The sequence below is a fragment of the Podarcis melisellensis genome, assembly GCF_964234715.1.
Source record: "Podarcis melisellensis genome assembly, chromosome: 1".
NCBI lineage: Eukaryota > Metazoa > Chordata > Lepidosauria > Squamata > Lacertidae > Podarcis > Podarcis melisellensis.
In genome coordinates, this window is record NC_138528.1 from 73,743,868 (window position 1) to 73,763,639 (window position 19,772).

Sequence of the window (19,772 nt, forward strand, 5' to 3'; positions counted from 1 at the left end):
TCACAAAGCAAATGTTTGCAAATCGATAGTATGAAGCCAGGCTGAAGGCATTTCTTAATAAGAGCTGTGCAAGTGGCTGAAGATAAATTTATGTGGCTGCTAAAACACTTAAGAGGCAATCCAACTGAGCTCTGTTAAAAAAACAGTGAAGCTATGGGCCAAGTCTGCTGGTCCACTGTAGTCCAGTAAACCCCCATGGAATCAGAGTTATCAAATACCCCACAGAAGGCACAATCATGTAGGATTTAGTGTGCAACTGGTGTGTAAATTGTTGCTGAAGATAAGAGCCAATGCGGTGTAGTGGTTAAGAATGGCAGACTTGTAATCTGGTGAACTGGGTTTGCGTCCCCGCTCCTCCACATGCAGCTGCTGGGTGACCTTGGGCTAGTCACTGTTCTCTGAAGTCTCTCACTCACAGAGTGTTTGTTTTGGGTGAGGAAGGGAAAGGAGAATGTTAGCCGCTTTGAGACTCCTTCAGGTAGTGATAAAGCTCCCAAACTCTTCTTCTTCTTCTTCTGGATTAAGCCAGTGGTCCATCTTGTTCAACAACCCATAGCAGCCAAACCACACAGTACTCTCCCAATGGCTATTCAGAGGCATCTTGCCTCCAGCAGTTGAGGTAGAACACAGCCCTTGTGGCAAAGTAGCCGTTGATACCCTTATCCTTCTGGAATTTGTCTCATCATCTTTTTAAAGCCATTCAAGTTGATGGCCACCACTGGGAACAAGTTGCATAGATTAACTAGGAGTTGTACTAAGAAGTTCTTTCTCTGATATGCCCTTAATTTGTCCAACACTGAACTTACTTGGATATCCCCGAGTTCTGAGTGTTATGAGAGACGGATTAACTTTCTCCACTATGCATAATTTTGTAAGTCTCTATCATGTCTCCTCCTACTTGCTTTTTCTCTGAACTTAAAAGCCCCAGATGTTATATTTTTCATTCCTCAGAAGGGATTTGCTCTATCCCCTTGACCCCTTTCTTACTCTTTTCCAGCTCTATGATACCTTTTTTGAGGTGACAACATAGGAGAGAGCTCTGCTATATGTTCATCTAGTGCATGTGTGATGAGAAGCCACTGCTACTCATGGTTCCCCAGAGTCTGCTCACAAAGTGGAAAAAACCAAGTGTGCACATCAGCTACAAGGAAGTTGCCCTAACTTGTGAGATGGGGCAATTTGCATTAGTGCGTAGTGGAAAAGCTATAGGAAATTATAAAATACCCTCTCCCCACAAACCAAATCTTTCCAGTGCAATCAATTTGATAGGGACCTTGAAAATAAGACAGGGTCATCAGAGAACTTTGGAGTGGAAAGGCAAGCACCTCCAAGAACAAATTTGCAGGCATAGATAGCAGAGTCACAGTAGCTCATTCAGGGAATGTGAACTTAGACTGGGCACCTTTTCTATATTACAGTGAGCCTGCCATACATCGAGGGCCCGTCCCCACAATAGTGGAGGCACTGCACTACCCTTTTGTTGCCCAACCATGATGAGACCGTGGAGCATCCAACAGGGGAGGACTATCACATTTATGCCCTGCTTATAAGCTTCCTGGAAGCCCCCAACTGGTCACTGCAAGAAGCAGTGCGCTTTCTCAGTGCAGAGAAATTGTGCTACTGGGAACGGAAGCTGGGAGTATCCATTATTTCCCATGTACTTCACCTGCTGCATAAAGAAAAAGACCTGTCTGGACTCTTGTATTGACCCGATCCACTCAGATGAAGATTGGGCAAAAGCAAGAGGAAGACTTAGCCAGGCTAAGACAATGGTGGCTCTGTGTTGAAAGGTGCCATGGTGAAGTTGCAAAGAAGGAAAACAGCATTTCAATAAGAATAATCTCTTGCTGATTTCTATTACAAGGAAGTCTTCAGCTAGATTATACTGGCCAATCAAGCCAACTATGCATTGACATCAGTGAAGAAGTGTAACGTAGGTCCTCTGTGTTCAGATACTTTAGGATCCATCATGTGAGATGAGTGGTTCTAGATTGTAAAATGCTTTACCCATCTTCTCCCCATGTGAATCATTAGAATCGTAGTTCTGTGAGGAGAGGCCAGACATCTTGAAACAAATTCTCAGCACCCTCATTGAACTGAACTCCAACAATCCTTTAGAGAAGCCAGGACAGTTATTTGGGCATCAAGTTTGTTTGTAGATATATCTGAAGTCCTCTGGTCCCTAAAGGAAAGCATTCCCAAGGGCTTTACATGAGTTAATCTGGAGTGAGCAATTTAAAGGCTGAGGGCAAGGAGTCATAGCATCACCAGCCGGGACTGAAGCTAAATGGGAAAAAAATGGTCCAGTGGTTGGTCACCATGCTCTTATTATAGCCTGGTATGCAGCACAATTCATAGCAAACTGAGGAGGGGCAGAGAGGAATGTGAAAAGCTGACTTTGGTGACAAGAGGGAGGCTGGGAGCATGGTTGCCATAGGGGACAGGGTAAGCATGGAGCAGGACAAGGCCACTCAGCTTAGTGGCCTTTACCAAAATGATTGCACAGGCAGCCCATCTGGGTACCACCATTGTCCCCAATGGTGGTGACAATGTGCTGATGCAAGGGAAGACTGCGTGTTCAAACCCCTGATTTACATGGATTGCAGTGACTGGATGTTTATAAAGTTAAATCAGCTCCCTGCAGGAGCACTGCACATGCCTTTGTCTGTGACTGCCCCCTCCAACACCTCACAGCTTCTCTTTCCTCTGCCCCTACCCTCATTCCTCAGGCATCATGTAAGTCTCAATCTGCAATGATATGATAGGTGAACACTTGTATGCTAGCAGATGAGTTTCCAAAGCTAATAGGGCAGTTAGGATCAAGGAGAAGGATCAGTCCGAATGGCAGTAGGGAGGGGTGGGCAATGGTGAAAGCAGATGGAAGGAGAGAAAAGATAAGTTCTTCTGGGATTTTTGAGGAATGAGTCAGCCATTTAGGTGAGTAGATGCTGCAACAAATGGAGCTGTTTTAGTCCAAACATTGGGTGAAAGATGCCTTGGCCTGAGCAGCAAATAATTCAATGTCATAGCCATTAGACAATGGCTTGCTCGTCCCAAAGGTATGCTTATATTTGCCGCAAGAGATGAAGAGTGTTACTCTTGCAGTGACTTCCTGTGCCAGGGGTGTCCAAACTTTTTTCAAAGAGGGCCAGAGCTTTTTTTACGATTTTACCCCAAAGTTGTTGAGCTTTTTTAAGGATTTTACCCCAGGAAATATAGTGCCACAGGGGACGGGCCAAGTTAGGCCTCCTTGTCCTATGGTGTGGTACACCTGGCAGAAAAGAGGGAGATGGAACAAAGAGACCCTACTTTATCCTCATCCTCTGCCCTCCCAACAGGGCTTCTTAAAATTTAGAACTGCCCAGTGATATGGGGTCATAATTTGTGCACACATCATGTGCCACTACCACACACCCATGCACTACCACACACCCATGCATTTTCCTTGCGTTACACACATGACGAAAATGCATGACATTTAGAAGCCAAGGAATGGGAGAAAATCTTCAGAGCTGGAAATTTGACAGCACTAATGAGGAAGAGTGTTGTGTTACTTTCATGTTAGAAACATTGATGAATACTCTGCAGAGGAGTCTTCAGGGAGTGTCTTTGGCGGGGAGAGAGGAGAAACTGGTCCATCTGATCATGTTCTGGGGCTATAAGGAAGCCTGGACTATAAAGTACATTTCACATTGTTATCAGTCACTTTTTACATCGCCTAGCATAATGAAATGTTTGCATGATCGGGATTTTTAAATTGCCCTTTTCCCCTTGTAACTACCTACTTTGGGTCTGGCTGCTATTTTTAAAAAGTCCTTCTTCCTGACCACTAAGACAAGACTACCATCACAATCTTGTGACATGCAGAAGGGAATCAAGACTGCATTCTCCCAGCAGCCAAGAAGGGCAGTGATGAAGGATTGGACTCTGCTGACATTGCCATGAATGTCTCTCTGTTGTTACCCTCCATCCCACAAGGCTAGCCAGGTATTCACCTTAGCTTTCCCTGACTCATAAGACGATACATTTTACTGCTCGCATGTTTATGTACAGCTTAGAGATTTCACATACAGTGGTACCTCGGGTTAAGTACTTAATTTGTTCCAGAGGTCCGTTCTTAACCTGAAACTGTTCTTAACCTGAAGCACCACTTTAGCTAATGGGGCCTCTCACTGCTGCCGCGCCGCCAGAGCACGATTTCTGTTCTCATCCTGAAGCAAAGTTCTTAACCTGAGATATTATTTCTGGGTAGTGGATTCTGTAACCTGAAGCGTATGTAACCTGAAGCGTATGTAACCCGAGGTACCACTGTATTGAGCTGCTTAGAAATAATTTTAAATAACACAAAATAAAATAATATCCTTCTCATACATTGAGCTACCATCTCCTGCTGAAACATCCCATTGTCCTCTCTCTGGGCCAAGTCATGTATTAGTTAGGAATCTAAACAACTGTCATGATCACCACAAAAAATGTCCCAAACTAGTAATGCACAGAAGCCCCTCAAACAGCCAAAACACACCTCAAAACAAATGACAGGGGGAAACCTTATAATAATCACGCAACCCCCACAACTAAATAACCCCATGAAAAAGCTAAAAAACTTCATGTGAGGGGTGATGGGGCTATGATACACACACAGGCACCATGCTACAGATTTCAGGATTAGGACAAGAAGCAGTGGTAGATTTAGGCTTGTATTCAGCTAATGTTTACTTGAAGTAGACCCATTGAAATGACACTGTTTAAGTGTACCCCACACGAACTTACTCCAAAACAGGGGTACAATGGGAATGAACTCCAAAGCCGGGGTATGTTGCACAGTAAACCATGCAGTGCAAACACAGCCGAACTGAGAAGGGGGGCAGTTATCAGCTCACAGCAAAAGAGGAAGGGTTTAAAGGTAAGAGAAATTTCAAGGGAGGAAGTGAATCAGTCTTTGTGGTGGGTGGGAGGGAGAGAGCCCCAGAGAGGGAAAAGGACACCAGCCTTCATTAATTACACAATCCTTTTGCTATGTGGGGCTGGTTGCAAAATCATCAGAAAGCTAAAACATGTTTGGCAAGAAGAGAGGAAAAAGTTCTAGCAAAAATCAGTTCTGGCTAGGCCTTCTCACAGAGCAGGATAGGCCTGCATATATATATATATGCACAGTATATAAGATCCCAGCAAAAAGGGATAGCAAAGCAGCCTGGTGGTAGTACATCTGTCACCTGGAAAGGAAACAAATACATTTAGGGTGCTTCTGGTGGAAGCAAATTTTGTTCTATTGCAAACAGGTTCTTCATATATTATTTTTCTGTGTGCAAGTTAGTTTCCACACATTTACCCTTCCCGTTCATCCGTTCATTCCCCTGTGCTAATTTTTAGATTGTAAGCTCCATGGGGTAGGGACCTCTCCTCCTGTGCTCAGTAAATTGCAACACACAGTGATGGGGCCATAAAAATGACAACAACACAGCAAGGGTGTTATTTGCAATGGCCTCCACATGGGGCTGGGAAAATAGTTTTGACATTGAGTGGCTAACAAATGGCTAAAATAGCGAGAGTGCCCCCCCCCCGTCCCCCATTTCAATGAGTGGTTACAGGTGGAGTGACAATTCTAATCCATATTAAGTGTTTTGAGTGTGGGACTAGAAAGAGTAATCGTTCTGGAATAATGTAACAGATGTATATGTGCCATGTGTGAGTGTGTGGTGATTTGGTTAGCTTGGCAGTAATGGGAAGTGTGTGGCTCCTCCAGATGTTGGAATCCAGCTCCCATCACCCTCTGCCAGCATGCCAGGGATGATGGGAGGAGGACTACACATTCCCCAACCCTGCTCTGAACGGAGCTGGCAAATTACTCCAGGGGAAAAGAGGGGATTTTCAGCTTCCACTGGCTGAGCAAAGTGCTACGTATTTCCTCAACGTGTATGGCGGTCCTTTTCAGATACACATTGAAGCCATCACATTCTTCTGGCTAATATTTAACTTTTCTGTGTTTTCCATACCAGTTGATATCTATTCTTTTTCAAGGACATTTTCTCTTCTATTTAATTTGCTAATCTGTTCTCTGTTTATAATTCTACCAATATATCTGCAGGCTCTGCACAGTTCGTGAAGCGAAAGTGAAAGTGGTGCTACTGTAGATGGATCCACCACTGTACACTGTGATTTGCAGAACAACATCTCGCTTTATTGGCCGAGGGAGCCAGCATGACTAAGCTGCTTCTGGCGAACCAGAGCAGTGCACAGAAATGCCGTTTACCTTCCCACTGGAGTGGTACCTACTGTATTTATCTACTTGCACTTTGACGTGCTTTTGAACTGCTAGGTTGACAGGAGGAGGGACTCAGCAACGGGAGCTCACCCCGTCGTGGGGATTTGTACTGCCGACCTTCTGATCAGCAAGTCCTAGGCTCTGTGGTTTAACCCACAGTGCCAACCACGTCCCACACAAAGATGTACCATGGCTTAATAAGCTAACTTAGTGTTGCGCAAAAATGCTGCTCAGTACCTTAGCTGTGATTTGTTTACTGCCAATAAATCAAATGAAACCATGATTTGTTTTTGGCTTACAAACCTTAGTTTGTTTTAACTATGACTTAGTGTCAAATGTAAAGCTAGCACACTTTCTTAACCATGGTTTGCTTCGCCAGACAATAAATCTGCCAATAAATCACATGAACCCATGGTTGTTTTTGGCTTACAAACCTTAGTTTGTTTTTGTTGTTGTTGTTTAGTCGTTTAGTCGTGTCCGACTCTTCGTGACCCCATGGACCAGAGCACGCCAGTTTCTTTTTAACTATGACTTAATATCAAATGTCAAATGTAAAACTAGCACACTTTCTTAACCATGGTTTGCTTCGCCAGACAGATGATCATTCAACTACAAAGGCCTGAGCCAAAAGCAGCTGGAAAGCAAACCAAACTCTGGAGAAATAAACCAAGGTTTGTCTGATCACCTGCAGGATTGCTCTTGTGTGACTCGTGTCTTGAACCACAGCTGGGGAAACTTTTTAAGCCCAAGTGCCACATTCCATCCTAAGCAACCTTTTAGAGGCCACTTGACTATGCTGCGTGTGGCCAGAGGCAAAAGTGGGCATAATAAGGAATATGAATTTTACCTTTGTACTTTAGGCTAGTTTCTATACAAGCGCTCCTACCCTCCATCCAGGCAAAAAGCATCAAAGAATGGTGCAAGAAGGGCTGATGAGGAATGTGGCCTGAGGAGAGTTCTGAGGACCAAATGAGAAAGGCCTAAAGGGCCACATGTGACTCCCTGCCACTTTCAGACCTGAGGTTCCCCATTCTTGGCTTAAACAAACCAATAGTGTTACAGACTGCCTTGTTATTGGTAAATTAAGATTTCTTAAAACTAAAGAAGCCCATGGCACCTTGCTAGAGCAGAATCCCTCTGCAAGCAAGTTAAGATGAAGACATACTTTGCAAGAAGTCAGCTGCAAGTCAGCTAAGGCTACCATACAAGATTTGGATGCTCAAAATAATTGTATCACTGAGAGCAGCAGAGCCTTTGGCAGGGTGGACAACTTTTCTTTTTTCTCTCCATGAATATATTGGAATATTCAGCTTTTGAAATCTACATCCCCTTAAGGAAGTTTTGCAGAAACTGGTGTTTGGAAATTATATATTTTCCTAAAGATTGGACGTGCTGTAAAGATTTGCTAATTACACTTGTCTATCGTCAGGGGGTAGGATCCCATTAAACACAATCCCTTTCATTTAACTAGGGCATTAGGTTAAAGGGCTGAGCGCTTCAAATGATAATCCCCATGAAACTAGAGCTTTAAGAGCTGTATCCCATCCTCATTCTTTCAACAGCACTTGTTTGCAAATACTGTTGCAATTCCCAGGCAGAACAGCTTGGTACTGGGGGCAAGTTTCAAACAAACTGTTACTTACCAAGGGCACAATCACATGAACAAATTCACATAGCCATAGGATTGCAAAAGTGGAAAGTATCTCAGCTCATTACACTGACATGCGTTTCTCGATACCCAATAATCCCAGCAGATTACTCTGTATCTACAAAGCTATTGTGTTCCACGCAAAAGACACAGGGACATTATGCTTTACAAGGAAAAAGCTTAATAAAATAAAGTCCGGTTAGTCAGTTCATAGCAAAGGGGAGAAGAAGACAGCAGGTATGAGTGAGGTATGTGCCAGCGATATATGCCTCAAACGCATGATCTAGGAGTAAATTTAAATGTGCAGGTATCACACATTGTACCACTTCGGACTCCAAGCAGGATTGGCGCAAGAGTTTTCTGCCTGATGCAAAATGGTGCCTCATTCCCCGCTTCATTCCAAGTATAAAAGTGGACTAGACCACCAGCTGAATCCTACCTCAACACTGTAGTACACATATGATATGTTTGTATCAGCATAGAAATGTGGGTTTGTAGCTCAAGCAGACGCTGTGGGGTCCTCTTGAATCTGATTTTTGTTTCACACTTGGATGCATAGTGTTGTCCCAGGAGGACTCAGTGACTCAGCTCTTTTGGACAATGGAAGACTCCTTGCCCACACGTGTTTCAATGTGTAAGATGGAGGAAGAACAGCAGTGTTTGCAAACCACCGAGAGATTATTAGGTTGAAGCTGATCTCTAATTGCGAAGAACCAATGACTGTCAAGAAAGTGTGAAGAGCCTGTCCAGAAGGTTCAGGAATTCCCCTTTGACTGTGGTAATGAAATAAGCCCACTGCAGTCCCTGTGTCATCTTGCAATGACCAGGTATACACAGGTGTGTTATGTTAGTCCCAGATGATAAAAAGACACAAACTACTGGAATGATTTGGGTATGACCTCCTCCAAATGCTACTTAGTATTCCAGCGCCTTTTGTTTTGCCACTGCCGTTGTGAATGTAATCCTCGTGTGTATGCCATAACAGTCCCCATGTGTACAAAATATGGATGTGCCCTTAAAAGCCTCTGTATTTATTAATATGATATCCAGTGCGCAACTTCTGCTTTAATCTCTGAATGCCTGGTGAAAATTTTTCTATGGCATTAAACTTACGCAAGCAATTAAAAAAAAATCTCCCATAGAAGCTAGCTGGTGGTCTCTGATTTGAAATTTTCACTTGGTGAACAATTTTCATATTTTTATGATATAGTGGGATAAAAATATTTCTTAATTGATTAATTAGCCATTGTTGGGGTACAGATATGGAGCAGTAGGCAGGACAATTGCTGGGAGCAAGGTGTTCCTGTGCCCAGCTCAGATGCTTGCCTCCTACAAAAAGTTCTGCATTCAGCAGCCACATTAGGCCTTAGTTCTGGAAAAGCCCGGAGAATGTGAAGAGAAACAGGAGCAGGGAGAGGAGGAAAGATAAGGAACGGTTTATCAAAGAGCCGTGGTGCCACGGCGGCTTGCTAATGTGGAGATTTTTTAAAAAATGAACCCCGTTTGAGAGTTTGCATTCGCTAAATTGCTGTAAGTGACTTTAGTTTGGGTCTGTGACAAATTGAGGTATAGGGAAAAAATGCATACTTGTGGCCACTGCCCAGGCAGTCAGGAAAACTCAATGTAAATATTTTCATAGCAAGTCTGAACAGCTTTGTGCGGCCTGCGAGATGAGAATCAGTTTGTCCCTCAGCTCTCCTATAGAACTGGGAGAGAGGCATGAGAGGTGGAGAATTAGGATTTCAAGGCATATATTTCTCACCCTCTCAGACATTTCCTTCCTCTTTCCACAACCTCTACTCCATCAAACTTTGCCTGCCATGCCCATCCCTAGCCCAACATCCATTTTTGAATTCTGGAATAAAGCTCCTGGTATCTCGTCCAACTTGTGATGAAGCAACATGTTACGTTTAATTTCTGACAGGCCCTTTCTGCCTTATGAAATGTTAAAAATCCTCACAAGAGAGATGTTGACTTTGAAGAACAGGTGGTGGGAGGAAACACACTATAAAGAAGGACTCTTGAAAGAGTGTGATATAGTCAACTTATACACTGGTACCTCAGGTTACATACGCTTCAGGTTACATACGCTTCAGGTTACAGACTCTGCTAACCCAGAAATAGTGCTTCAGGTTAAGAACTTTGCTTCAGGATGAGAACAGAAATTGTGCTCCAGCGGCGCGGCAGCAGCAGGAGGCCCCATTAGCTAAAGTGGTGCTTCAGGTTAAGAACAGTTTCAGGTTAAGTACAGACCTCCGGAACAAATGAAGTACTTAACCTGAGGTACCACTGTATAAGACAAACAGCGTTGAACTGAAAATAATCTCTATCCACTATGGTTTAAAGTTTTTATTACAGTACTCATTGCCTCGCTGATGGTTTTTCCTACCTGTCCTGTTAATATTTGGAGGGGGTATTCAAATTTCCAAAATATTCAATTTTCATATCACATATAAAAAAACACATTTCATTTCTTTGCTTCACAGTCAAGTAATCATCACCTCAATATTCCCTCTCTGTAGGCTTCTCCTCATTCTTTCCCTCACCATCTTTCATCAAGATCGGGGGCGGCTAACATGTGGCAGGAGTTTTTGGACTACAATTGCCATCAGCCCCAGCCAGCATGAGACCAATGGCTGGGAATTAAGAGACTGTACTTATTAGGGTCTGTACAAAAGCTCAAATAAGCACACATCAGTCAGGGTTGGGGCCATTTGGTGTGGTGCATGAATTCATTCTCCTTGCTTTGCCATCTTCACAACACTTAATTTATCTAGAAATATATTGTTTTCATTTAACTGAAATGTTAAGTGTCCCTTGTAAGATTTTCTATCTTATGCAGGCATAAAGTTCTGTAATATTTGGATCCCCTAAATCAGAGTTGGCCAATATGGACCCATCAGATGCTGTGAACTTTAACTTCCACCCAAGGGATCAGGGATGGTCAGAGTTCCTTCCTGTTTGCTTCCCCTTTTCATTTTACTTTGCTTTTGAAAGTGTTTGAAAGTGTTTTGTGTTTTCCTCTCTTTATTTGTATTTTCAGAACAGTTGGAAGGGGTAGCATTTTAGATGATAAAAAAATAAACAGATGTTTATAGTGTTTTTTCTGATTGCATGGTTTTTAGAGAGAAGAAGCTTTCCTTTCAGAAGTTTGAAAGATAATTGGTATGCTTCTGCCATCTATGTTATGTGTATGTGATACATGAAAGTCAGAAAAGAATTGCTATCACTTGCTTTCCAGAACAGGGACAGTACTGCTCTTTTGTACTCAAAAAATGAACATAATAATCCTCTTTATAGTCATTTCCAAGTAACCCTTTCAAAACCAATAAACTTTCTTCTATGCAGAATTAGGATTTTTAACGTGAGGTCATCAAAGTGAAAATTGAAGCAGTGGCCTTTATTCTGGATAAATTAATCCAGAGCATTTCTGGCAGTGCTCATCATCAGGTCAGGCTCCGCCCACTGCCAACATGCACCCCCAGACCAATGGCCCCCTGAGGAAATGTGGCCACCAGCAGAAAAAATGCTTGTCTAACCCTGTTTTATAGTGCACACTTTTGAGGCATGGGTTCTGTTCAGCTCTGTGTTCTGTGCAGCACAGAGCATGTTTTTACTAATTATATGATAAATGGTAATGGTAGCAATATCATGTATATGATGTACTGAACATGTTCAGAAAGAGATCTCATGAAGAGTTTGCAAAGCAAATTAGGCTCACAGCTTGATCTTTATCATGCTGGAGTGAGGAAACCCTTCTGTTTACTTGGAGGGCCACATCGTCCTTGAACCTCAAAAGTCATTCTGTTGATTTAGTTTCGAAAGATCATCCTGTAGATGAGTCACTCCTTTGGACCCCGGTTTTTTTCAAAGTTAGGTAAGATTAAGGTGGCATAAGGTTACCAGGGAGTTGCTGTAACTTTAGTGAGGACAGTGTCCCTCAGGAGCTTCCAAATTGCATTCAGCCCAAGCATTACCACTGCTATTGGGGCAAAAGTACAGGAGCAGCATAGAATCATAAAGTTGGAAGGGATCCTGAGGATCATCTAGTCCAACCTTCTGCAACACTCAGCTTGATCATGTTGTTGACAGCTAGATGCAGCCACTACCTTGGCACAGCAAGTAACACAAGGTAAATTCTTAAGCAGCTGCTGCAAGCCTCCTTAATGACCTAATCCAGGGGTCGGCAAGGTTTACCTCACCTGGGCCGGTTCACTCCAGCGGAGATCCCTCCGTGGGCCGGATCGCACGTGTGGTTACGATTTCCGGTGTCGGCATCTGCGCAGACGCAATTTTTGGCATCTCAGCATACGCAGACACAATTTCTGGCACTGCGGGAGCAAGTCCCCACACTGCGCTGGTTTAGCACAGTGCGCGGGGACTCGCCCAGTGGGCGGCTCGGTTTGGGGGTGGCTCGTGGGATGGTTAAACAACCTACCCCATCCTAATCCATCCTTGTTAATTCCTTGTGGGTGATTGATGTGTGGGACAGGGCAGACTGCCTACTCTTTCCATGTGTCTTTCCTAAAATATTCCAAGGAAGGAGTAGAATACCTTGTTACTGAATAATTCCATGAATGTGCTCTGAAAAAGTAGGAGGGGGGGTAAGGAACCCATCCGTTTTTAAGAATGATTTTATTCATATGCCCTGAAAAAGTAGAGGGAAGATCCACCCCCTTTTACCAAGTTTCAGCCACTGTAGCTGAACAGCAAAGAACTTGAAAAGTGCTAAAGGTTATCTAATCCACATTAAGTGATCTTGTCAACAAGACCTCAAGAGTACAATGCAGGAGATAGGAAACAGTTTTCTTTCTTTCTTTGGGAAAACAGGAATCACTTGATGGCAGATATAACAGCACAGCCACAAACTGTGCTTTCTGAAATTAAGATTCCCCTTTGGAAGTGAGTCAGAAATTAGGCCTATGGAGAGTTTGCCAACGAGCTATAATTTTTCTCCAGAGATCCAGAGCAGCCACCACATGCACTGTCTTTAATGAAAACTCCCGTCTGTGGGACAAGACCTACCTTTCTCTCTCCCTATCATCATCCCATGTATGAAAACGGGAAGGAACATATTTTCCACACAGTCTGGAGCAGGCTACCTCAACCACGGCCCTCCAGATGTTTTGAGACTACAGTTCCCATCATCCCTGACTACTGGTCCTGCTAGCTAGGGATCATGGGAGTTGTAGGCCAAAAACATCTGGAGGGCCGAGGTTGAGGAAGCCTGGTTTGGAGTGTTATAAAATGAATCACACATATGGGTGTTTAGAAACAGACCAGAAAAACATACTGGAAGCTTGTGGATCACAGAAAATTCCTGTGATATTAGCATTTATACACACAGATTGTTGTATCTAGATACTGACACAAACCACAAATGAACAAACATGCAGGTTGTTGGAACAAAGATCATGGCAGCTTCACTCTTTCCCCAGTCCCCCTGCTACTACACTACCTGGGGCTAAGCCATGGTTTGGCTTAGCATCATGTCTGAGCCTGGCCTCAGGGTTTGTCTCACTGCAAATGAACTGTGAGTCTAGGTTCAGAAATACTGCTAAGCCAAACAATGGCTTAACCCAGGTGAGCAGGGGGGTTGGGGGAAGAGTGAGAGTAAGAGTCACAGCTGTTGCTGCACCCAGTTTTGACTCTAATTCCATCCACCACTGGCATGCAGCCCATGGAAAGTTGTCCATGGGGAAAATTGACCCTTGGGCTGAGAACAGTTTTGGACCCCTGCCCTAAGAGATGTTTTTCCCCATGGCAGGACCAAAGTGATGAAATCTGGTGCCAGTGACCATATATTGTGAAAGTGGACAGTACATGTTAGTATGCTAATTTTCTCAGAACAATTTTCCTTCCTTCCTTCCTTCCTTCCTTCCTTCCTTCCTTCCTTCCTTCCTTCCATTCATTTTTACATGAAGTGAACCAAAATAAAAGTGAGAAGCTCGAAAAGGAAATTATTGTTATTTGTAGGGAGGGACTCTTGTTTCACGCTTTCTGATCAATAAAACCATAAGCTAGGTAAAGGGACCCCTGACCATTAAGTCCAGTCTTGGCCAACTCTGGGGTTGCGGCACTCATCTCGCTTTACTGGCCGAGGGAGCCGGCGTACAGTTTCTGGGTCATGTGGCCAGCATGACTAAGCCGCTTCTGGCGAACCAGAGCAGTGCACGGAAACGCCATTTACCTTCCCGCCGGAGTGGTACCTGTTTATCTACTTGCACTTTGACGTGCTTTTGAACTGCTAGGTGGGCAGGAGCAGGGACCGAGCAATGGGAGCTCACCCCATCATGGGGATTCGAACCACCGACCTACTGATCGGCAAGTCCTAGGCTCTGTGGTTTAACCCACAGCGCCACCCTTGTCCCCCCCAAAAAAACCATAAGCTACCAACAACAATAACAAAGTGTTTCATTGGGAAACTGGAATCTGTCCCATCAATTCTCTGGATGCTGCAGTGATCAACTGCTGACAGATTCTGCCCTCCTCCCCGCCCCCACCTTATTTTACTGTTAAATGCCACTCCAATCTCTGAGCAGTGCAAGATTCTAGGAGTTACTGGTGTTTACCCAGGTTTTAGTTTCCCTGGAATGAGGGGCAGCAGAGACTGTGGTGTCTTTAGGATATGTGGCTTATTTACACACATATATATAACCTGAGCCTGATTTGGACAGGGTCACAATATTAACACCCCAAGAAGGTCTTGCTTCTTCCCTAGCCACAGCCTTGGAGTCCAGCAGGAATCAGGCATGGCTTTGTCTCTCAGCTGCCCAGCCTGCAGCCTGCTTCTAACTTCTAGCTCACACCACTCTGGCCTTTGTCCTTCTAACTACCAGAAAGTTGAAGAATGGGGACCCACTCACTTCCTCCCTAGCACAGAGCCACATCCTTTGTTACCTTAACGGCTCGTACCTAGGGGGTAAGTAGAAGCTGACCTAGCTGTTCCAGTAACTGAATCCTTCATGAGATTTCAACCCTTGCTGGATCCAGAAATTAGAAGGGACTCTGGCTTATAGCCTACCCACCCCAACCCACAACAATCCTTTAGCTCCTTAATGCACTTTAATGCCTGTTGCGGTTTAGATCTGCACAGTTCCTCAACATGCAAGCTCTAACACAGTGAAGCATGGGACTGAATTTCAGGCTTGCAAACAGCCCCACACCCTGAGTGCAGGGGACATCACATGTGATATCTACCCTTGACCCACCCTTCCTTTGAAAGACTGTGCATGCAGGAGATACATGCACCATTGCACATGACTTCTGTGATACTGAGGGGTGCAAATCCAAGGCAAACCTGCAACCTGTCCCTGTGTCTGCTTGCACAAACGGGCATAAACACAGATACCCAATGAACCAGATTTATGTTTTAAAGATGCAAGAACTAAGGTGCACCACTGGGCTATCCTCATGTAACTGCCTTGGTTCTGAAGTGTGTGCGTGTTTGTGTGTGTGTGTGTGTGTGTGTGTGTGTGTGCGTGTGTGTGTAGGGGACAGTGACAGCAGAATAAAATACAACTTTATGTAAAATGTGTGCAAATACTTCAGAAATAAGGCAGCTGCTCCTCATGAATCCCTACTGAAGTGCCTAAAGCATTTTGCCTTCGTTCATCCAAAGAATAGTAAAAAAGGATTAGCAGCAACTGCAAATCCACAGCACTCTCTGTTTATTGTGCAAGAAATGCACATTTTGTTTCTCATTTTGCTGTGTCCTCACGTCTCTCCCCTCAAGGTTGTGCTTCTATTACGAAGATAACATATTTTCAAGATCTCAACGCTGGGAAAATGCAGCCCTCTCTCCAGATAGTGCAATTGTCGCTATTATGTGTGGAGTGCGGTTGTGCAATTTGCACCGGCCATCTCTTGAATATTATTTGTGATGCAATTAATGAGGAGTGATAGCACCACAGCCTTGCCATAGATCTCTGCATGCTCAGTCTTCACAATCTGACATGATGATGAAATGCCCGTTGTGCTGATTAGGTGCAATTAATGCCTCTTGGCCCTGATGTGGCTACTTTTAAAATGAGAAATGATGGCATGGTGAAGGCAGGTTCTTGTCACTGCCTAATGCAGTCAGTAGACGACAAAACAGATTTGACTTTTAGTCTGTTTATTGATACTTTCCTTTTAGTAGCTGGGGGCAGCTTTTTCCTGTGTGGGAAGAGGGAACCAGGTGGGGGACGGGACTTTTGCTCCTTATGACTCTCCCCCCCTCTTTCAAATTTCCAGAGAGCCCCCAGCAGCCCTACCCATTGTAAGAAAGACAACTCCAACTACTGAAGCCCAGGATTAAGATGCTCAAGGAACTGCCTTGCACATCTGGTGTGCATTAAGATGGATACATTGACAAAGAAAATATACTCCAATCTGAAGCAAGAATGGGGTTAACCCCTTCCTTTCGGGGCTGAGAATGGCATGTCAGAGGGAACAATCCTAGCCTTATGGTGAAGGCAGAGTGCTGGGAATGGGGAAGCTGGCCTTCAGCTTCTAGCTCTTCCCCCCAACACTGAATGGATTTTGCTGAATATATCAAACCTCAGTCTGAAAACTTCTAGTTATCTGAACTCACTGTCAGTGGCTTCACGCATTGCAGAGATTCCCCCACCGCCGCCTCCATCTGGGTGAGATGGCAGCTCTTCATTTTATTACGTTTAAATCCTACCCTTCTTCTAAGGAGTTCAGTGTGATTTATATGGTTCTCTCCTGTTTTTATCCTTACAACAGCGATGGAGAACCAGTGGCTTTCCCAGTGCTGTTGGACTGCACTTCCTATAACCCCAGTGGTTGGCCATGCTGGCAGGGGCTGAGATGATTAGGTATCCCATCCCTGCCTTACAACAACCCTGTCAGGTAGGCTAGGCCAAGAAATGGTGACTGGCCCCAAGGTCATGCAGTGAGCTTCACACATAAGTGTGGCTTTGAATTTAGATCTTCGTGGCCTAACACTCTAACCAATACATCAAAGTAGTTTCAGGAGGCTTTGTGCTACTATTTTGAAAGCTCGCAAGGCCACCATAACTTGACTTTCCCTTTAATTTTGATGCCATTGTTCATTCTGGTAATTTCTCTGGCATGTGATGAGATTGCTGCTGGCTCCACTCAAAGCAGCCTTGGAATGTTTTCCAGGAATTTACCAGCACGCACAGAGAGAATTCTTCACCTATTATGCTTTTTTAAAAAGTGCACTTGTTAAAATCTAAAGTCATACACTTAAAAAAACATAATGGTATAAAAAAATTACATGCATCTACATCAGGGACGCTCCTCAGTAAACCGGGATTGACTGTGGCTCCCTGTTGAGAGCAGAAGATAGCAGCCCCAGGTTTGCGGCAGCATAATGTGTAAAGCAGTCCTAAGAATGGGGTGTGTATGTGGATATGGAAAGCCCCTTCTCAGGTCTGTGTAAATCCATCGCAAATCATTAACCCTCTACCTAGCAACAACCCTGCAGTGTTACTGACAATCAAATATACTCAGTGTACATCTTCGAGTACATTGGAAAGTACTGGATGAACATTACAAATAACAACATGGAAGGATGTCGCCTGCCACATAAGGGTGCACTTAAAAAGCTCTTTCATCATGCCCAAAATGGTCAGAAGTTGTCAGTTAATGTTGACCACACTGTAGCTTTCTATAAGCTAGATACTCAGCCCACCCCCCCAGCAAAATGAATCTGTGTTCATTTCAGAATTCACAATACTAAACAGTTATCTTCTTCAGAATTTAGAATGTGGCCAACATTGCCCCTTGTCTATCTCTGGATGTGTCATATTCGTACCTTAAATACTATGGGCAGTGTGCAGAAAGGTTCAGCCATATACATGCCAGAGGATGGCAATATTCCACACATTTTGTAACAAGCAAATAGGCCTTGGTATGGTTCCCATAGGGGTGTTAAAACAGTATGAAACCCACTATGTTTTAATATCAGGCTAGACAAGAAGCCTTCATATTCTATGGACTTAATGTTCTCTTGTCATTCTATGAGCAGCTCTCAAGGGCTGCCATACGTCCAGATTTTCCTGGACATATCCAAAATACTGCAATCAGCAACAGTCTCCAGGTGGAAATCAGGATTAAATGTCCAGGGAAAATCTGGACGTATGGCAGCCCACGGCAGCAGTGCCATTTTTGCCGCTTTCCCATAAAAATAGCTCAGAACCGGCATAGCTCAACAACTTTTCTGTCCCGATTTTCACTGTTTGAAATATGGCAACCCTATCTAAACTGTCTCTAGAAAATAAAACATTTTAGCAGTCTTGTGAAGAGGTAGAAAATGGCAAAGCAGAGCCTGCCCCCTTGAGGGCAAGCAAGAAAATACATATGATTTCTGACTGCTTGAAATGTACATGTCCCTCAGGCAGAATGAATGGTTTTTTGCCATGTGTGAAACAGAACAGTCTCAAAGATTTATAGCCATGGCGCAGATTTCTCTAAATACACATATTTTGGCATAACTGTAGCCTGTATAGTTGTGCACATGGCGATTTGATGTATGTTGAGAAGAAAAACATGAAATCAGACTGGGGTGAAAGAGCTAGCAAAATCCTATGCATAATTGAGAAGTTTGTTCCACTGAGTGCAATGGAGCTTTCTCTCAGGGAAGAGTGTTTAAAATCACATTCATAATATGACTGCATATGGCTGATCTCCTGCGCTGTTTATTAACTTTTCTAAAGCCAACACACTAGATTTTTAAAAAAGTAAATAAGTAGTTGCTATGACTGTCTAGTTTAATCAAAGCAGGAACAATCTGTTCCAGAAAAGAGTTCTGTTCTACAGTGTGCGTGGTCATGATCTGCACTCCCTTGTGCTACTGCAATAAAACACTAAGCCATGAGTGGAGAACATTTGGCCTCCAGATGTTGCTAAACAACTCCCATCAGCCCTGACCATTGGCCATGCTGGCTAGGGATGATGGAAGTTGGAGTCCGGCTACATTTTGAGAGCCAAAAATTCCCCACCCTTGTGCTCAGTCAAACCATGGGTAAGCATGAATATGCAAGTGTATGAGTACTCACAGCAAAAACTGCAACCACTTTCCTGCTATGGTTCCCCAGCGGTTAGAATTCTACTACTCAATACTAAGCAGTCATTTCCTGTTTAGAAAGTGGCTAGGATTTTACCTGAGGCATTCAGCATAGGGTTGTTTCATATATGGCCACAAGTATGTGGGAGAGGTGAGGCTTACGATGCCAACAATTGTCAGAGTCCAGAAGCAGGACCTTTTCAGTGGTGGCCCTGACACTGCACAACTCACTGCTCAGGGACATTAGCCAAGCCCCCTTCCTATGGCTTTCAAGTGTGCTCAGAAGACCTACTTAACTGTTTTGTCTTAATGTAGCCCTGTTTTAAAATTGTGTTTGAATTTTATTGTAGCAGTGTGATACTGTAAGCTACTTAGTGAAAATGTTTTTGCTTTGAAGAACAGGGAATAGGTACCTAATTTAGATCACTCAAACGATATGCTGAACAAAACTATTCTGCAATCACATCTAACAGGAAAGTGCTTGCAGTTGTTTTAGACAAGATCGTGGTTTGAAACAATCTCATATCCTCTTCCTGCATGCCCTGCCTCTTCTTCCTTCCACTCCCTTGGTGGATGCTCCTTTTTTGAATTTAGATTTTAAGTTCCATGTACATCAGTGAAACCATATAAATGATAATGAGTTCAGTGTTGATGTTCCTGTGTTCTTCTGCAGGTTTTCTTGCGATTCTGCTCAATGAATTTTTCTTTTTGCTCTCTCACTCTCCAGTGGTATCTCTCCCATTTGCCTCTAGATATGTTGCTATAACTTAGGTGCCATGGTCCCTTGGTATACTTGTGTCTGTCATTTCCTTGGTAAGGTATGT

The 19,772-nt window shown here is 43.7% G+C and overlaps 1 protein-coding gene and 1 long non-coding RNA gene across 2 annotated transcripts in view; one reads left to right on the top strand and one right to left on the bottom strand.

Moving 5' to 3' along the window:
* The window catches only part of LSP1 (lymphocyte specific protein 1), a 76,337-nt gene that overhangs the window by 50,131 nt on the left and 6,434 nt on the right, over positions 1–19,772 (bottom strand). The gene's annotated exons all lie outside the window — the stretch shown is intronic.
* On the top strand, positions 2,825–6,170 carry LOC309366318. The gene is made up of 3 exons (XR_014166638.1): positions 2,825–2,937; positions 3,814–3,987; positions 6,086–6,170. It is a non-coding gene; the product is annotated as an uncharacterized lncRNA (long non-coding RNA).